General features: G+C 32.5%; 1 protein-coding gene across 1 annotated transcript in view; it reads right to left on the minus strand.

Moving 5' to 3' along the window:
• The window catches only part of LOC134261693 (uncharacterized), a 99,629-nt gene extending 78,612 nt beyond the window's left edge, over window positions 1-21,017 (minus strand). The window contains exons 1-2 of the mRNA XM_062744104.1: window positions 20,981-21,017; window positions 12,093-12,137 (exon numbers count right to left, since the gene is read on the minus strand). The gene's annotated coding sequence lies outside the window, so the exon portion shown is untranslated. The remainder of the gene's footprint in view (window positions 1-12,092; window positions 12,138-20,980) is intronic.
• Between the last annotated feature and the right edge of the window lie 635 nt (window positions 21,018-21,652).

Raw genomic sequence — 21,652 nt, forward strand, 5'->3', positions numbered from 1 at the left:
TTTAGTCTTATTTGTCCGCATTGCGACATTTTTTATCTAAACTACGCATGCGGAAAAGTCAGTTCTACTAAATTCTTGACAATTTTTGTTTCATTTTACAACGCAACGACCACGGATGACGACGTGAATTTTGATTTTGAATAAAATACCTTCAGAATCGGGTGTTTTGACGATGCCATTTACCGATTAGACCAACATGTCTCAGTTCAAGTTTTTACTATGAAATCCGGATAAATATTCTTATGTTTCGGAGTTTCCCGTTAACAGGTAATTTTTGTAAAGCAATAGGATTTGAAGTATTTTGATCCTACAACTGTTTAAGCATTTTCTTTGAAATTGGGAGATTATTTCTGGTGTATTTTTTTTAAATGCAACACTTTCTCTTTTGTGTGCAGGTTTCGAACTCGGGAGGATTTTACCCCAGCCACTCCTTAAAATAACGACAGACACTCGCTCGACGCAGGACTAGTTGGACAAATGGTAATAAATCACTGAACGAAATTACAGATTCTGTTGGAATTTCGTGAGCAAAATTTTGTGCTAAATGCAGAAAAATGGATATTTAAATAAACAAAAAGTCCAAGGTTGTGTTTAAGAAAACGCATTCTTCTCATTAATTCTTTGTGTCCATTGGATTCTATATTATGTTCCGTGAATCAAGCATTGGGCAATGAATCTATTATATAGCAATGAACGGTGAATTCAGGAACTTTATGATCGGAGCCACGGATGCGTCTACAATAATGAATCTGAGACATTCAATTCACTGGATTTTTTGTGTCATTTTCAATAGGATTTTTTGTGAAATACTAACATTTAACGGTAGCCTACTATTTTCCTACGTTGTTCATATTAAATTGTTAGATTTGTCATTGCCTTTTACATGTAAGTGCTGTTTACTTATTTGCCTCGCTCTTTGTTCTCATTTTAACGTTACCTGTACCTGTCCAATAAGTTGAAACTTATTGGACACCTACAGGTAACTTATTGGACGGGGTGTAGGACAATAACAAATTTATTGAACCAGGTTTAACAAAAGATGACGTCACAGAAATGTTTTAATCATTTATACGAAACATTTATGGGTTAAATGTCCATGATTTGGTTGGCTGAACATACCTGATCAGATTTTACAAACACGTCCATGTTTTTTTTTCATTAAGTTTGAAAGACATTGTGAAATTGTAACATTTATGTCCATTATGGCCAAGGGGTACTATACATGGTAATATTTCACAAAAAATAAAACCTAAAATATATTCAATGCATGGATGCATGATACGTGTACATGTATATTATAAAATAGAAGATTAGAATTGATTTCGCTTGAGAACCAAACAGAACCAAAATTTATCTAATTCAAAATTTTAATACATCAGTACATAAAACGAAACTTACAAAATAAATGGTTGCTTGTCTGAATAAAAAAAGATAAACTCCCCATGCCAGGCTCGAACCAAAAACTTTTCTCTTCTAGTGCACTGAACAGGTAGCTTTACTTTCTGAGCTATCACCGCTACACATGTACAAATGTCTTTAAAAGGACAAAGACGCACCAGATTGACACATTTGGATTTGGGAGGGGGGGTTCATTTATCGTGGTCTCTGGATCTTCTCTCCATTTTTTAAAAAAGTGTAATCGTTTCTTTGAATTAAAATACACACAGATAACGTTTCAAAGTCATGAAGAGAAGACCCAGACATAGAAAATTTTTAGGAAAATAGGTTTCAAAATATACAATTTTGTACCAAATGTCTGATATGGCCAATTTTCAAGTTTTGTTTAGCAAATCAAAGCTCAATTTCGGGAAAATATTTTCCGTTCCTGCTGCACAGGAACCCGATAAATTAAAAAAAATGTTAAAATTTCATGTGACATGTCAATAAAATTTTCACTTTTCAATTACGCCCAGGTTCCTGCCGATTGCCAATCAAAAGCGCCCTCGTTCTTTTTAAGTTCAAACAAAATTTTCACTTTTCAATTACGCCCAGGTTCCTGCCGATTGCCAATCAAAAGCGCCCTCGTTCTTTTTAAGTTCAAACAGGTTAAATTCCAAGAAAAATAAAGAGATTATAATTTCTTGCAGGAACGTAGAATCGTTTTTCAACGGCGGGGGGGGGGGGGGGTAGTGGACAGCCAGAAAAAAAAACTTACATGATAAATATTGAGAAGCAAAAAAAAAAAATTACCCGAACAAGAAAATATTATTTCGGGGGGGGGGGGGGGGGGGGCACTTTTTAAAGTTCCAACTTCTTTCAGTATCATTATCTACCATATAATGCATGTATATTACCCTTATTTTACTTTACTGTATAAAAAGGCGGGGGGAGGGATACCCGGCCTTTCAATGAAAATTTTAATTAATAATATTGCTACGTGCCTGTTTTGGTAATATGCACATCTAAACATTGTATACTATTTATCTACAAAGTTTCATGAAATTCTATGCAGCCGTTTAAGAATAATTATTCTGATAAAATAAATATAGAATTAAAAAAGGACTGACTGACTAACTGACGGGTCAAAAATATTATACTACTCGCAACTTAGTTATTTACTCTTAATGATACCATTATAAGCTCAAAATTAATAAGGCTTTAAAATTAGGCAAGTCCATAGGTCAAAATCAATATATTATATTGCATAAATCGTTATCCTTCCTAGTCTATAATTTATGAATTGTAACAAACTTACAGTTTTACAGATAAAAATAAAATAAACTATTTAAAATCCCAAGTTCGGCTCGGGCAGAGGTGCTAAACTTGTTTGATCTGAATTTTCTGCAATTCAACGGACAATTCAAATTAAGCGAGTTTATAACCTGTAGAAACGAATAATAAGGGCTAGAAGGTGAAAAAAAAATAAATAGATTGGTTAAAGAATGTGTTTAGAATTAGGGATAGACCAATGCTGGTAAATTAAAAAAAAAAATTCCCAAACGTGCGTTCAAATCTTGCGCCGTAGATTGCAAATTATTTGCGTTTAATATATGTTCAGATACTAATATACAAAACCATATAGCTACAGTTCTGCAGCTATGTTCTGAAAATCTCGTTCGTGATACTTATTATCTTTTACGTACGACTAAGTACCTCGTACGTATGACTTATTATGTCGTACGTACGACTTATTATATCGTACGTACGAGCTATTATGTCGTACATACGACTTATTATGTCGTACGTACGACTTATTATGTCGTAAGTACGACTTATTATGTCATAAGTACGACTTAGTATCTCGTTCGTGCGACTTATTATGTTGTACGTACTACTTAATATTATCTCGTACGTACGACTTAGTATGTCGTAAGTACAACTTAGTATCTCGTAAGTATGACTTAATATGTCGTACGTACGACTTAGTATCTCGTACATACGACTAAGTATCTCGTACGCACGACTTCTTATCTTGTACGTACGACTTACAATATTTTTCTACAAGTGGCAGCAATACGCTTCCGTAATATTTAAAGTGTTATGATAAAAAACAACTTTATTTCACGGAAGATCCTTTAAAAAAAATATTTATTTTTTGACAATGATTTATTAATGGATTATTAAGAAATGCATACTGTTATAATTTTTTTTTTTTATTTCTACTCAAGGTTTCCCATATTAAGGTTGACCCATGAATCGTTTAATTATAAATATTCTAACATACATGTAATGTTTGCACAAACATTCCATAGATATGTGCTGTTTCTCACATGCAGGTACATGTACTATCATAAATTTATGAAACTCTATAGATTTATTATGTGTACCTAATAAATTTATCTACACGTACTAAGTAATCTCACGGAAGAAATTTACGCAATAAATTCAATGTTAGTATTTAATGTCTAATGCTTACCATCTGCGGTGTATCCATAAATCGCAATTAAATATTAAAATCCTAAAATTACATGTAGGAGACCGGCCGAAAGAAAGGATCAAAGAAATCGGCTATAATAACAAAATTAATGAATTTAACTAGACCGATCTATCATGAATTATTATATATACTTCAAGAAAATTAATTTTCTGAGTAAAAATTTTAATAAATGCATATATAATAGTGCTCTGCATATTTTAAAATATATATATATATATATATATCAGGGCTGGGTTTCACAAAACTATCGTAAGATTTGTCTTAAGATAGATCTAAAGATCCTATTAAGATCTGATTTATGACAATCATAAGATTTGTCACTGCTGATTCATAAAACTATCTTGAGTATAAGAAATCTTATGACAAATCTTACGACGAATTTCATTCTTCAATTTCACAGGGGTTTTTGTTAAAAATATATCTTTGCACGAAATTTAGTTGCCTTTCCTTAATTTTGCAAATATACCCTCGAAAAAAAAAACTTTTATTGCATCAACTTTAACTATATTAGGGTGTGTTTGTGTGTTTTAGGGGTTGGGTCGATCATAAAATTAAATTTGAATTAATTTCATTATCATAAAAAATTGAATAAAAGTTTAAATTTCTACTTGCTCAGGAAATAGTAGCTACTAGAGAATGTGGACCTTTGCAATTAATGAATGATTATAGCAATGAATCCTTTCTAAACACCAAATCGTGTTCAAAGTTCGTTTATGAAATTTGCTTATTAAACTATTCATCAAAATAACAATGCTTACAGATAAAGAAAAGAAAAACAAAAAAAAATCCTATCAAAATTTTATAATTTCAATACTATTAAGATAGAAGGAAGAAAGCATGTACATAGAGCATAAAAACTTACAGCATGATTTTCATGAACACATTACACATTCCGGTAGATCAATGAAGGATAACCCAAGAATAAAATTATTTGATTATCATCTTATTTTGTACGACTGAATGAATTGTTTATTTTCTAATTTCTAAAAATAATCACCACAATGTAGCAAAATTAATTAAAGTAACACATCTAAAAAATGCAGTGTACCTACAAGTACATTCATAGACTTTTCTAATCCATAAAAATGCATTTACTTCGTATATTTCTGTTTATTTAAAAAGATGTTAATGTAACCTATAAATAAATAAACTACATGTATCTCGAACACAGGATCTGGAATTACATTAGCAATTTCAAAACTTGCTTAAGTTAGCAATGCTTGGTCATAATTATTGTGATATTCTTGCAGGGAATGTAATTCAAATGACAACAATTTTGAATAAAGTTATAGGCCTAAATGATATATGGATTTTACATGCATGGCCTAAAGAAGCATTTGGGGGTGCAATTTCATTTGGGATGGGACAAAAACAAAGAAAACATGGATTGAAATGAATAAAGTTGAAAAACACAAAGTAGGTACACTGTGGGTACCTGTAAAGTGCGAAACGAAATAGAAACGAAACGAAACGAAACGAACTGAAACGAAACGAAATCTGCCGAAACGAAACGAAATCTACCGAAACGAAACGAAATCAAGATGAAACGAAACGAAATCAAAACGAAACCTGCCGAAACGAAACAAAGCTTACTAGAATGTTAATATGGTCTATTTTTACTCCATATGAAATTTATATAGTTCAAGCACCACAGGCAATTGTTTCGTTTCAAGCTCATACATAGGCGTCGGAAGGAAATTGAAAAAGGGGGGGGGGGCTTTACCAACAAAAACCCCCCAATTTTCAATGCCTATATAATATATATCTTTGCAAAAAAAGTAGGGGGACTAACATCTAAAACTAGGACGAATTCGAATAGGTGATATCACCTATGTTATAATTACATGTATAATTGAACGATAAAATCAGACATCTCGGAATGGAATACTAAATACTCAAACTAAAGTTTCTGGTTTATCCTATGTTTTAAGACATTCGCAATACAACAGCATAGGCGTCGGAACCAGAAGGGGGGGGGGGCTAGTGGGGCTTAGCCCCCCCCCCCGCCTTTTTTTTCAAAGATAGACCTAGTATAGACATTGAACATCGCTGCGTAGGTTTAGCACACCCCCCCCCCCCCACTTTCCACAGACACGTTGTAGTTTAAGTTAAAATAATGAGAAAAGTGGTGTTGTTTGGAAAAAAAAATTGCTAATCAATGAAGTTCAACACCCCCCCCCCCCACTCCCCCACACGAAATAGGCTTTTCGTGTTTGGACGGACATTTCTCTTCTCTTTTTTTGCTTGTCAGGTGGTTTTTTTTTAAGGTATAATTTTTTTTCTTATACTTAACCCCCCACTTTCAATTTGCTTCCGACGCCAAAGAACAGTACAGTGACTTTACTTCGACCCGTACATAAACGTACCTTTACATGTAACACATCAATTTTGATAGGTATGGTATATCTAGATAAATAAGGACTGAAAATTAATGTAAGGTATAAAAATTAAAAAATATTGCACATAATGAAACTATACATGCGTAGTACGCTCGTACATTTTTGCAGCTGGCAAACATGTAAATACATCATTAGACTGATAAGGGAGCATAATTTATTAATAATTAAATTTTATATTAACAAGTGCTTGAACTTTATAAATTTTATTTGAAGTAAAAAAAAAGTCCATATGCAGTTACACATATATAATAATATACACGTACCTTGATTTGAAAAAATGATAGTTTTGTTTCGTTTCGTTTCGGCAGGTTTCGTTTTGATTGCGTTTCGTTTCGGTAGGTTTCGTTTCGTTACGGTAGATTTCGTTTTGTTTCGGCAGATTTCGTTTCGTTTCAGTTCGTTTCGTTTCTATTTCGTTTTGCACTTTACAGGTACCCCTTCTTTAATGTATTACAGAGTCTCAATACTTTTAAAGATATCAGTAGAAAAGATTTAACATTAAGGATAAATTTCAGAAATTTTGAGTATATTTTTTCTATTATGTGTAAATTTTCATATCCTCAAACTTCACAAGAATAAAGTAAAATTGGGTTGATGACTATATCAAACAAGTCTTGCTGACAATTAACTGGACTTTAAAATATCGAATTTAACGTAAAACCCCATACATTGCTTTTGAAGCTTGTTCAGTTAAATGTTTTTCTGCATTATTAAACTTTCCACTTCTTGACAGGAATAAACTCAAGTAAGAAAATGCTTTCATATTTTCGATAGCCACACCATTATATAAAAAAATATGTTTTGTCATTGGACCTTAAGAAAAAAATAAGGACTTTTGTTTTTGCTATGTTATCAAGGAGTTTCCATACATCACAGTATTCAGCAAAAACATCGAATGACTTGTATACCGTAAATCTGGAAATTTTTACGTCGATTTATTTTTGCGAATTTGGGTCAAAAAGCTGTTGATTAATTTTTACGCTTCAAATTTTTGCGAATTGTCACTGGTGCTAAAAATAAAAATCACTTAAGATTTTCAGATCAAGTTATGTTTCAAATAATATGCCCAGTTAGAATACCACCAATATATTCACAACGTTGCAAGATATTGCAAAATCGCTCCGAAACAATTTTGATAAAAATACAAAAGGATTTGCACTGAAAATAATTTTTAAATAAATTATAACAAATATTTTAGAGGTTGTGTATGCCTTTTGACCAAAAGTTTAATCCAAGTGAGGAATATCACTAATCATGGCTTTTAAGTACTTGAAAAGAAGATTTTAAAAGATTTCCTTATATACTCACCGTCAATAGAAACGCAACACCCTAATTTTAGGGGTGAAAATTATATACGGGATATAACTATGTACCAAAAAAGTTAGGACATCTTTTACTTTGCCAAATCAGTTATTTTACGGTTGAATGATTTTCATTCCATTACCGGAAGTTGATTTTTAGCCCCCTGAACAGAAATCAAAAATTTGCATTTTTAATAAAATTATTGACAATATTTTGGGTTTTCAGAATTCGGGCTGCTTATGTTGTACCTGGCGGACTAGCACGTTTTAATTGAATGGTCGGAAGGGGGGATGATTTAGAGTTATGTGTTACTTTATAAGGTTTAAAGATAAGATTAAGAATGAATACATAAATGTAAAAAGTAAATTTAAAAAACAAAGATACTTCATTTAAACTTTAAATATTATCTTTAGACCTTAGAAAGTAACACACAACTTTTAAAACATCCCCCCTTCCGACCATTCAATTAATACGTGCTAGTCCGCCAGGTACAACATAAGCAGCCCGAATTCTACCATGCATTAAGTTTATTAATGTCTAAAACTGAGCGAAATAAATATTCTTGTCCTTTTTTAAATGCCTATTTTTCAGATACTGAGGTCGAATTTTCTCTAACTTGGCATAGTGTTGTAACCCTTGGACTTCCGGTCAAGGAACTGTCATTCATGCTTTTAAAACACATGAGCCCGAAAAGTCGTTATGTAGTGTATATTTGCATCTGGAGCTCTCCCTTTTCTTTATTTTGAAAATTTCCAACAAAAGCAATGGAAATGCGTGCTTTCAGTTACTTTGAGGAAATACAGGCATCACATCCGGAAGAGAAATAAGGATATTTTTTCTGGACTTTTAGTACAAGACTTATAATTAACATGTACAAAAGCTTGAAAACCCAAAATATTGTCAATAATTTTATTTAAAATGCTAATTTTTTATTTCTGTTCAGGGGGGTAAAAATCAACTTCTGGTAATGGAATGAAAATCATTCAACCGTTGAATAACTGATTTGGCAAAGTAAAAGATGTCCTAACTTTTTTGGTACATAGTTATATCCAGTATATAATTTTCACCCCTAAAATTAGGGTGTTGCGTTTCTATTGACGGTGAGTATATATTCCTATGTAAAACTTTGGTCGGCCATTTTGGCCCCATCCTAGCCCAGGGGGATCAAGATTTGAACAAACGTGAATCTACACTACCTGAGGATAATTTCACATGAGTTTCATCTTTCCTGTCTCAATGGTTCTTGAGAAGAAGATTTTTAAAGATTTTTCCTATATATTCCTATGTAAAATTTTGGGTGGCCATTTTGGCCCCACCCTACCCAGGGGGGGTTATGATTTGATTTAACTTGAACTTTCAATACCTAAGGATGGTTCCACATGAGATTCAACTTTCCTGGCACAGTGGTTCTTGAGAAGAAGATTTTTAAAGATTTTTCCTATATATTCCTATGTAAAACTTTGGGTGGCCATTTTGGCCCCACCCTACCCAGGGGGGTCATGATTTGAACAAATTTGAATCTACACTACCTGAGGATGATACCATATGAGTTTCAATTTTCCTGGCCAAGTGGTTCTTGAGAAGAAGATTTTTAAAACATACCATCAAATTTTCACTATTTCTGAATTATCTCCCCTTGAAGGGCGTGGCCCTTCAATTAAACAAACTGGAATCCCCTTCATCTAAGGATACTTTGTGCCAAGTTTGGTTGAAATTGGCCCAGTGGTTTTTGAGAAGAAGTCAAAAATGTGAAAAGTTAACGACAACAACGACAACGACAGACGACGGACACATTTCAATCAGAAAAGTTAACTTGAGCCTTAGGTTCAGGTGAGCTAATAAAATAATTTGATAAGACTAGTGCTAAAACATTTTCCATCAATTCCACTCTGTAAAATTTTAGTCCATAAACCATGTCTCCAGACCGTATCAAAGGCTTGCACAAAATAACTTCTTTTTTATTATTCAGATCATTTTGCTCAGAAAATCAATAACAAATATATTATCAAAAGTGGAAAAACCTTTTCTAAAGACTGCTTCAGATTCATTGATTAATTCTTCCTCATCAGCAAAAGTATTTAAAAGCTCACAAAGTATACGGGTGAGAAGTTTTCCTAAACAACTAACTAAAGTAACGTAATTGGTCTGTAATTTTCAGGATGGTTTCTGTCACCTTTACCCTTATAAATAGGTTTAATTAACCCTATTGACCAATTTTCTGGTATTATGCCACTATCAAAATCACGTTGAATAATTCTACATATAGCTGCAGAAAGCTTGAAATAGTTGCTTTCATATACTCATTCAAAACAAAATCACCATCTGAGGTTTTATTGTTTTAAACTTATTTACTGCATTCTTTATTTCTTCACCTGTGATAGACTGATTATGAATACTATCTTTACTTAAGTCTACATTAATATCTATGTCATTATCTGGGACAATACCTTCATTTGTTTTCTTTAAAATTCAAATATAGAATCTATATCAACACCCGTTTTATTTCTTGGATTTAAGTTATATAAAATTATATTATATCCTGATATTCTTTCAATTTTCCTTTTTGTAATGATTTAAGTTTATATAAAATCCCATTATTTAATTCTTTAATACATTTTTCCATATTTTTTTTAATACTCTTTACTATTATTCTTTAGATTCTCATGAGATTCAATTGAATTTTTTTTTATCAATTATAGCGTTTGGCCAAATGAAAATTTCCTCTTGTTGTGCGCCAGGTATTATTAAACCATGGTTTAATTTTGTTATATGAATTCATGGATGGTTGATTTTTTCGTCTAAAAGTCTTCCCCGCTGAGGCAATAAAATGTTACAAAAATCGCTGGTAATTTTATCTATATCATGTTGATTTAAAGGTTTCGATTTTAATTTTTCAATACTGCTCAAAATTTCATTAAACAAATTATAGGTAGCGCTTTGTCGCAGTTTTCGTTGTCGATTGGTAGCGCCTTGTGGTAGTTTCCGGTGTTGGTTACGTGCCATAAAACGATTAGCGAATACGTCAACCGCTTAAAAAGTGTCAATACTAAATTAAAATGCAACAAGAAAATTGATACTAGACATTAAATCGGCCGCAAACAAAATTTAACATAAAAAAAAAAATTCTTTACAATTTTAAAAGCGTCCATACAAGGAAAGAACGGTAAGATATTCAAAGGTGACTAGTTGAATCATTTATTTCAGGCTGTTTTCAAAGTTAAACAAAATATTTTAAAGAAAAAAAAACGTTTTACCGCGTTTGCTCATATATTCATCGATGTCAAAAAAAAAAACAAAAACTAATGACCATTGAAGAATGATAAGAATGTATTGTTATTAAAATGAAGATGTAGGCCTCTAAAAATGAACCACGTGATAATACCCTAGATCTTGTTAATGTGAAAATGCCAATAACAGTTACAGTATAAGCTATGCTGCAAGCCGCGGTGCAAAAATGTAAAATATATTTTTGTGTCATTTGAAGCTGTACAGCTCAACGCACTTTTAAGCTCACATGGTTTTTCTCACAAATTAAGGTAACATTGTTATGATGTAATATTGTGTATCGAGGCATCAAAATACATTTTAAAAGTATTTGTTTACATTATTTGAATTTTACCAGGGGTATTACATTTACTTAAACATAATTCACACATATCAATTTGTATAGAACTTTGATATTTTCATGGCTGAAAAAATAACAACTACTCTCATTTGAATTCTTGTGGTTTTTTGCCAATTGCAACTGTCTTTTTATCCGTTTTTTGAAAGCAATAGCTCTTTGCAGCAACGTAGACATGGGTACATTTTAGCTACTGTAACTTCATCTGTTTGACTGTCTTATATGATAATAAGGTGGGATTTTTCAGAATCAACTTCTGAAATCTGGACTCGTGAGAGATTCACCCCACTGCAAAATTCCAACCTTTCAAACCGTAAATGCAGCAGAATTTTCTTTTTCATAAAAGGACTTTACTATTAAAAAATTAACAGTACTTCATTATAATACCCTTTAGTGTGGTTTCCTTTTGCAATGTTATCCTTTTTCGGCGCTACATTTCGACAAATCCAAGAGGAGTATGGTAAATGAACAAAGAATTTTCAAATCTACTCACCTTTAAGAAGAAAATTTAAAAACTTCAACTACATAGAATCTAGGAAAGCTTGTTTTTACAATTGTTAAAAACTTATGGTAGAATCGTATAGTCGAAACATCGTACAAATTTATATATAAATTCCCCTGAAACACATCCACTTTGGAAACTTGAATGCTTGAACATTATATATGTAATAATTTGATCCACTAGAACAACAAGATCAAGTTTGACGGTACCTTACATGAAGGTAATGTGTTAGTATACCTTTATGAGTTTATAATCAATATAACATTTATTATTTGTGTATTTACTATGTAAAATGTATTTTATCCGAGTAACACCAGTTTTATTAACAAATACTCGTATCGTTCGAAATTTGACCGGCTACTCGTTGACAATACCACATATATAACTCACCTATTTTAATTTCTTTTTTTACGCCAATCTGCCTATAAACCAGAGCTGCAATAAAAGAAAACCAACAGATAAGATTAAAAGAAATATTTGTCCTACACAGCTCTCGCTCTCTCTCTCTCTCTCTCTCTCTCTCACTCATAAACATATAAAAATATTAGGGAAATATTTCAAAAACACCAGTAGATAATAATGCAGGAATTCTGACGCACGGCCAGAAACACGTTTAGTTCCAATACAGTAACGTTTTCAGAAATCTTTAAAGTTGAGCACTGAAAATAGCTCGTTGTCATGAATTTACAGGTGAGGTTATAGCAAAATCCGTCCTGTGTCATTACTATAGAAGACAGTCCGAAAGCAGATTTTCATTTTTGTTAAATCATTCCAATCAATATCTGAAATTGCAATGGGGAACAGGACTGACAGCCCTTTGGTGTTATGTGAATTTCAGCCGTTAAAATAAAGTAAGAAAAGAGGAGTTTGCGTTGAAGATATTAAACCCTGGTGAAATCAAACGTACATCCCATTCATTTTCCTTCTGAAATGTTATATTTTTGCTAATAGAATTATATATAGATATGTATATATATATATATATATATATATATATATATATATATATATATATATATATATATATATATATATATATATATATATATATATATATATATATATATATATATATATATATATATATATATATATATATATATATATATATATATATATATATATATATATATATATATATATATATATATATATATATATATATATCTATCTATATATATATATATATATCCAAAATTTAAATAATGTCTCAGTAATCGGATAACAATATTTAAAAAAAGGTAAAAAAGAAAACACAAAAATCCTCAGCTAAGCTTTAGCGCTTTCATTTTTCAATCTTCAGAAGCTTACAATGTAAACAGGAACCAAATTAGCCGACCGTGTTCGCGTGCACAAACAACAGATTAAGGATCCGACCATACGAAACACGCCATATAGTGAACAGTTTGATTCTTGTTGCAAAGGACATTTTTATATATTTCCTTTTTACAAAATAAAAGAGGAAAATGAACAATTACGGAAACCCAAAGAACAATATTTTATAAATCTGTTTAAACCAAAATTGAACTGTTAAAAGGAATTTATATCAAATTATTTTATTATGTACATTTCATATAAAATGTCTCCATTATTGTACATTTATAATAGGCGCTTAACTTTGATCAGAGGAACTGTAAAACTTTATCTGTGCGCCTCATTTAACTGTGATTATTATTACGTCACAATCATAATGTTTAACGTTGCCTACATAACGTCACGAGAATGACGTCATAATGTAACTTGTTTACAATTTCAAATCTACTGATGAGCCCGCATGGGGCGAAAGCGCTTTAGATAAAAGTTTGAGTTTATCATTTGAATTTGGATTTTATTTTATCCCTATACCAAGGAAAAATAATTTTTTGATATATATATATATATATATATATATATATATATATATATATATATATATATATATATATATATATATATATATATGTAACAGGAAAGGAGAAAATGCATGGCTGGACCGGGAATCGAACCCGGGACCCCTGTATCTCTAGTCAGGTGCTCTACCGATTGAGCTATCCAGGCCGATATCCACGGCCCTAACCATTACATTCCTCCCTCCTTAAATGGTCTTCGCCCTCGAAGACACAACCCAAGTTCTTATTGCCCCTGGCAGGACTTTCACCTGCAATTCCAGGGGTGGTCAACGGCACCAAATCTGTAACAGGAAAGGAGAAAATGCATGGCTGGACCGGGAATCGAACCCGGGACCCCTGCATCTCTAGTCAGGTGCTCTACCAACTGAGCTATCCAGGCCGATATCCACGGCCCTAACCATTACATTCCTCCCTCCTTAAAGGTCTTTGGCCCTCCAAAGACCCCAACCCAGGCTCATCCCTGGCAGGTCTTTCACCTGTCAATTCCAGGGCATGGCACGGCACCAAATCTGTAACAGGAAAGGAGAAAATGCATGGCTGGACCGGGAATCGAACCCCGGTCTCCCGCGTGACAGGCGGGGATACTTACCACTATACGATCACGGCCCCAAATGTAACTGGGGAGGAGAAAATGCAGCGGACCAGACCGGGACTCGAACCCGGGCCCCCTGAAACTCCGGTCAGGTGCTCTAACCACTGAGCTATCCAGGCCGATATCCACGGCCCCGAACCATTACAATATATATATATCCAAAAATGAAAAGAAATAGCACAGTGTCCGGTAATAAATATTAGAAAAAAATGATAAGGCAACAATGTTAGTAAAACGTAAGCGCTTTCTTCATTATTTCTTCAGACGTTTTACATTTCAAAACAATTAAAAATTTGACGTAAAAACGTTACCTGTTGATAACGCCAACAACAATACAATGACGTCACAAGGCTTATAGAGGAAACAATTATAAAGTCAAAGTAAAATAACATAATTCATAGCGTAATAAATAATTAAGTCATGAGACAGTCTATATTAAACTGTTGATTGATTGATTGATTGATTGTATATTGTTTAACGTCCCTCTCGAGAATTTTTCACTCATATGGAGACGCCCCCACTTGCCGGTGGAGGGCTACAAATTTTGTCCTATGCTCGGCGCTCAAGGCCTTTGAGCAGTGAAGGATCTTTTTCGTGCCAACACCTACTGCGACCCGGGCCTCGGTTTATACGGTCTCATCCGAAGGACTGGTCTCCACGTCCCGCAGTGGGATTCGAACCCGCGACGTAAGGATTGACTCCTTACTTCGCGACTCTAGAGCAGACGCTCTAACCACTGGTTTAAAAATCTTTATAAAATGTTTTTCTTTTTCCCGTCTTTCTAAAACATTTTCTGTTTTGAGTTTATATAAGGGATAAACTATGAACTGTCCCTGTCCACAAATATCAAGATGTTCACTGAGTTTTATTTTTCTGTACTCGGGTAGGTTGATTCGTATTCGTATACGAGTGCGAAGGGCGGTTCCGGTTTCTCCTATGTATAATTCTCCGCATCCAGCGCATGTTATACAATAAATCAGGTTTTTTGATGCACAGGTCATTTCTGCATTTACGGTGAATTTCTTATTTCCAAGTGTAAAAGTACATGTACTTCCCTCTTTAATATATCGGCAAGTTCCACAACGTGAATCGGAGCATGTATTGACCGTGTATGAATTTCGTTGTTGAAATAAAGATTTGCACAATATTCTCCTGAGGGTTTTTGGTTGTCTTTTACTGTTGATGAATTTATATTTTTCCAGCACTTTGGACATTTTCTCATCGGTCTGTAGAAGGTTGTTAAGGTTATATTTCTGTTCTTCGGATTGTAGGTATTTAAAAGCGGTTAATATTGAGGCATCCGGATTGTCACTTTTTGAGGAATTAAGAAGTGTTTCTCTGTCGATTTATGTGGCCTTTTTTATCCCGTCCTCAATGATTCCGGAAGGATAACATTGTTCAAGAAAATACTTTTTCAATTCATCTAGACGTTCATCTCTTGTTTTTTCGTCGCTTACTATTGTGCAGACTCTTCTAGCTAAATTGTACACATTTTTGAATTGTTTTGAAATGTAAAACGCCTGAAGAAATAATGAAGAAAGCGCTTACGCTTATATATATATATATATATATATATATATATATATATATATATATATATATATATATATACACTTAAAATAAAGAAGAAGAACAAAAAAAAAACTCCAGTAAAGCTTTAGGCCTTTCATTCTATCTTCGGAAACTTTACAAAATAAACAACTGTAGTAACATAGTTATGTTACACAATAATTGGTTGAGTATATGACGTCATAATTATGAAGTCAAATGAACTATGACGTCAAAGTTAACAGCTCATTGCGTACAGGTAAAATTACGGGAAATTTTCAAGTTCTTAATAAAATGCAGATATTCATATGCATACACTCGAGTCGAAAACGTAAGTCTCGCCCTCTATCACGTTTTCTTACCCTCGCCCAACTATCGCTTATATTTTAAGATTGTTATCATGCATTTTGTTTATCCTGCAACATATTCTTTACAATTGAATGTCATGCAATGAAATTGCCCCCCCCCCCAATTTTTTTTAGTTTCAACAATAAACCTTATATACAAACTGAAGGCACCGCTATTGGGTCAAACCTTTAACGAATCTATGCCTGTTTATTGATGGAGAAAGGGAAAAATGTCCTTTTGGTGAATTGCACACAACAACTTCCTTTTTGTCTAAGATATATTGACGACATTTTTTGTATCTGGATGGGGACAGAATATGAACTACATTATTTCCATATGACTGCAAATAATATTCACCCCAGAATCCACCTTGAGCTGCGTTTTTCAAAAATAAAAACAGAGCTCCTTCATGTTTCTTTTTCTCTGGAAAACAAATATCTTACAACACATCTTTACTACAAACCAACTGACAAACATTTATACTTTAACAAAACCTCCAGCCATCCCGAATCTACAAAAAAGTTCAAATTCGTATGGCCTTGGTCTAAAAGCACGTCTATTTTCTCTACAGAGGAAAACTATCAAAACCAACGTGATAAAATAAAAAAAAAGAACTTGCAAAAACGAGGATTTTCAAGTAATGAAGTAAAAAAAAATTACAAAGGTCGACAAACTCAATCGCTCAGATCTACTAAATTATAGGAAAAAATCGAGATGTGACCTTAGTCCCATAGTGTTGACCTATTCGAAAGGAATACCGAATTTTCATAACATTTTAAATTAAAGGTAACAATTCTTGAAAATTCTGATCGCCTGATCTATGCTTTCGAATAGACCCCAATCGTAGCGTACAGAAGAGAGAAAAAATTGAAAGACATTTTAGTGTATAAAAAAAAAACATAATTTATTTTCTAAGAAAGGAAATTCATGTGAGCCACGTGGGGCTAACAAATGTATTTTATGTTAATTTGTTGTGAACACCAGCCAGTTTGAAGATAATAACGGAAACATCTTTCAAATAAAGAATTATATTAATTGTAAATCTTGGAATGTTTTTTATGTTTTTTTGTAACAAATGTGACAAAATAATGTATGTCGAAGAAACGGGTGAAAGTTATATCAAAGACATGTTTTGAATACATCTTTAATTAGAAGGCACACGAATGTACCTGTGGCTGCCCATTTCAATTCAGATGTACATTAAGTAGAAGATTATAATATAATCGGCATTAAAAACTGTATAAGAATGACATTTTAATGTAAATATAGAGAAAATCTTAAGAAGAGAAAGTTTAAGTCTTATGAACCATTTGGTATCAACAAGAGGAAACACTTCTGTCTTTAATTTGCATTTATGAACATTTGTGTGATATCGTGATACTTATTTTTATAGATATACATTTATATTTACTTAAATATCATCTTTTTAAATATACCCCGTTTGTTAGTATTTTGATTTGTATTATAAAAATTGTGATTTCACATGAACAATTTATTGTCTCGCAATATTTTCAGATGTTTTAGCGCAATTTCATGACATGACGTTGCCTCTTAATTTTCATGTTCTTTGTGACGTCATAATACGTTGTCCGTTGTTGAGTTGCTATGCATTCAAATAAACACGACTGATGATGCCGGTAGCACGGTCGAAATATTTCAAGTATTTGTATATAGTTTTTGCCCTGTAGTTTTGTCTGCCTATCTGTCTGTTTGTCCACAAAAACCTAGGCCAAAACATTTGATTTTTTGAGGCTATAGCATTCATATTTCACATGAGTATTCCTTGTAAAAAGACCTTTCTTCGGATACCATCAATTTTGACATTGGCCTTGCTATCTGATCAAGTTTTACAAAATTTTACCCAATTTTAATTAATCTTAGCCATAACTTTAACAGTTAGTGCTTGGGCTTTTATTCTATACACATACAATCCTTGTCACAAGACCTTTATTATTAATAACTTTGATCCTTCGACCTTGACCAAGAAGTTGGACATACTTTTTTTTATAAATACTTTATCCTTGTGAATGACTTTTGAACGGTTAAGGCTAGAATTTTCATATTCACCTATGCAATCCTTGTGACAAGACCCTCCTTTTGAAACCAATAATTTTGACCCTTTGACCCTGACCTACTTAAAAAACTTTCACCTTGTTCATAACTTTTCAACAGACTGTGCTAAGGCTTTTATTTTTCACAAGTTTTTTTGAGAAAGTTTAACCTACCCTAAAAGTTGCAATACGGGGGCACAAGTGTTTCACAAGCACATCTTGAATTTTTCATGCTTTTTTATGTCCAAAAGTGATTTATTATTTACCTACAGTATGATGAGTTTCATGTGTTGTTAATATGTTTTCTTGTTTAACCTTTTCACTGCCATCCAGATTTCAATTTCAAATTACATACAGTGCAGTGACAGTTTTCTATTACGTTTAATATATGATGTAACGTAACTGTGACGTCACAATCAAAGTAAATGAAGGTATAAATACTTTTTGCAGAAAATGGTTAAAATAATTACAATAAAGAATAAATTCTACATCGACAGGATCCTTTGAAAAAATACATTTACACAACATACAAAATATATGCTAAAACTATTTTTTTTTTAGCAATGTAGATAAGGATGGGGTTTCTGGTTTGTTTTTTTAAAAATAAGAAATATGATTTTATATGTAATGTCAAGTACCTGTGGTTCATATATATAATGCACATAACTAACGAAAACGAATAAAGTTTAAAAAATTTACGAATGCAGTGTAATTAAAACATATGCATAATTAAGTACTTGCAGGTTTTCGTGATTCAGCATTGAAATTAAGTCGGACTTGAAAAAGATGCATATATTTACCCTTACATTTTAATACATATTTAAATCGTAGATCTTGCATATTAGCAAATGCTCGAATAAACCTAAATTGGTTCGATGTTCCGAACACAAAAGGGGTTGTCTTACTTTTTATTTAGCTTTTCCAAAATAAAAAACAAATACTTGCAAGTGTTTCAACTTACAACAATAAAAATGGGGTATGGGGGGCACCTAAATAAACATTTACTATTAATAGAAACTAAACCGAGTAAAACAGTAACCACCACCCCGCGTTAATAGGCCTTTGCACAATCACCTTTTCCTGATCCTCTTGTATTGTTTTAAATTTATTAATTATTCATTAAATTTACAGTTTGTAGTGTTGTTCTGTACGCAGTACTAGACGTTTTCGTTTTAATTTTTTTTTTGTTCTTTTATGACCTTTTAACCTTGTCTATTCCCTAGAAAATTTTAATTCTAAAACTATACAGTGCATCATTGCTTCCTACTTCAATAACAGCACTGTAACCATAGCTCATTGTGTTTGGAAGGTCGTGAGTTCCATCTGTGGCTGCGACGGATTTGAATGTGAAATAATGATGCTCCCCCCCACTATGTCAGCTCTTAGCGAAGGTTAAAGTTTTTCAATTGCGAGTCAAACTCCAAGGACAAGAGGTGATACATAATGTTTATTTTTATTATTTATAAGATTTAATTCTTTATTGATATATCCTTTATATTGATTTCCGTTGTTTAACTATGATCCACATTATTTTCTCTGCTATTCTCCTGATTGGACATGATTGGAACAAATTTAAGTCTTCATTACCTTTTTCAATGCTTTATATCTATGATCATAATGGCTTTCTTGTTCTTGTGAAGAATTTTCACGATTTTTTCTATGTATTCCTACATAATTATTGATCACCCATTGTGGCAACACTTAACCGCGCAGGTCATGATTTGAACAAACTTGAATCTACATTACCCGAGGATGCTTTCATATCAATAATATATAAACAATTGAAGCTTTTCTATTCTCGAGAAGAATAATTTCGATGAAATTTTCTTTCCAATCCTACTTAAAACTTGATCAGCTATTATGGCCCCACCCTTGTCCAATGGGTCATGATTTGAACAAAATTGAATCCACACTATACGAAGATGCTTCAATATAACTTTGGCCAATCTTGGCTTTGCTGATCTTGAGAAGATGTTTTAAAAAGTTATCCTATGCATTCCTATGTAAAACTTTGATCCTCAGTTGTGGCCCCACCCTACTCCCAGGGGTCAGGATTTGTACGAACTTGAATGTATGCTACCTGATGAAGATACTTTTATTTTATTATTGTATACAAGGTTACCTTCGCTGCCGCTTTATTTTCATCTTTTCACCTTTGAAAACAGTTTAAACCCGTTTTAAATTTGTCCAGTCACAGTTTTGTTTCAGAAATTATACTCTTTAAATTCGCCCCTTTTAAAAATTCGCCCAACCATATTAGGGCGAAAATGGCGAAAGAAAAAAACGGAGGCAAAAAAATTAAAGTTCGTCATGGGTACATGTAATATATGACGAGTAAAAAATTCTAGTATCAGATGGGAAACAAAAGACAATCAATAAATAATATAGCAATGAACTTGTTTCCATGTCGTTATACTTAAACATTTTTATTAGCAATGTGCTTAGTGTCTTTGTAATACAGTCCAAAGATGATTTATTTTAAATCGTTTTTAATGCGTCCAAAGAGAACATTTTAGTACAAAAAGTGACTGTTTGAATACTAGAAAATGTATATATTTAATTGTACTAGTTACAGGGCTACAAGATTTGTTTGATTTAGTACATATAGCCGCTAGCACGAATTTTCAAAAACCCCGTTTTCCCATGATGTTTCCCCCAAAAAATTCCCGTAATTTTTTATTATTAAATCTACATTCTTTCTATTGCATAAAATATTGATTGTAAAAAACATTCAATGTTGTGGGGTAAACGCCAATAACAACGTATGTGATTTTTTTCGTGCACTCTTCAATCAAGTAAGTTCTTGTGGTGGATACTTTGTCATTTTTGGGAATAGATTAATTCACTTACCTGTGCACAGTATAATCAACACTACTCCCGTCGCTACCACCCCTAGGGCGACTCTGTTGAAATCAATAGAAAATTATTATTATCAATTTACTAAAAAAGAAATCGCATATTTTGAATTAAACAGTCTCTAAATCGTTCAGTATTCAAAATTGAACGGTGATCGACCGATGAGTAAATGGCGAGGGTAGGTGAGACGCATATTCGTGCTGGTTAGTGATCGGTGAATGTAGAGTAAAAGCAGCAAAAAAAAGAGTGTGCAAACCGAAAATAAATTTTTAAAATGCATTTGCAATTTTTTTAAATACAAAGATTTGCATGATTCTTTAGGATACATGTTTTAAAAAGAAACTTTAAACCATCTGTCTATTGTTTACAAGAATCAGAGAAAAATTCAGTCTTTTCCTTATGGGCAAATGATATACTTATCAGCTCAGGAAAATCAAATGCAAGAGGGACATTAATCCTTTTTTATAACGTAAATGAAATCAAAATTTCTAGATTATAGTGATGGTTAAGGAAATTTCATCATATCATATATATGGGTGCATAACATAAAAAAAACTGTGCTTAATTGTTATGGTTAAAATCAGTCTTTTAAAGAAAATTTTAGACAATTTTATTATCATGTTATTTGAAATGAATGCAATACAAGATTACCAGTCAAATTGTGAA

The sequence above is a fragment of the Saccostrea cucullata genome, unplaced genomic scaffold (assembly GCF_032062105.1).
Source record: "Saccostrea cucullata isolate Sc308-1 unplaced genomic scaffold, CSIRO_AGI_Scuc_v1 ctg1775, whole genome shotgun sequence".
Taxonomy (NCBI): Eukaryota; Metazoa; Mollusca; class Bivalvia; order Ostreida; family Ostreidae; genus Saccostrea; species Saccostrea cuccullata.